Source organism: Arachis duranensis, chromosome 9 (assembly GCF_000817695.3).
Source record: "Arachis duranensis cultivar V14167 chromosome 9, aradu.V14167.gnm2.J7QH, whole genome shotgun sequence".
Classification (NCBI taxonomy): Eukaryota; Viridiplantae; Streptophyta; class Magnoliopsida; order Fabales; family Fabaceae; genus Arachis; species Arachis duranensis.
This window is the reverse complement of record NC_029780.3, coordinates 44,413,234-44,413,543: the sequence shown is the minus strand read 5'-3', so window position 1 is coordinate 44,413,543 and position 310 is coordinate 44,413,234.

Below are 310 nucleotides of genomic sequence, written 5' to 3'. Positions count from 1 at the left end.
TAAGTGTGATGATTCTTGAACATAGTTATTCTATGAGTCTTGGCTATGGCCCAAAGCACTCTGTCTTCCAGTATTACCACCGGATACATACATGCCACAGACACATAACTGGGTGAACCTTTGTAGATTGTGACTCAGCTTTGCTAGAGTCCCCAATTAGAGGTGTCCAGGGTTCTTAAGCACACTCTTTTTGCCTTGGATCATTTTTGTTTGAATACACTGCTTTTTCTTGCTTCAAGAATCAATTTGATGATTTTTTAGATCCTCAATAACATTTCTCCTTTTCCATCATTCTTTCAAGAGCCAACAA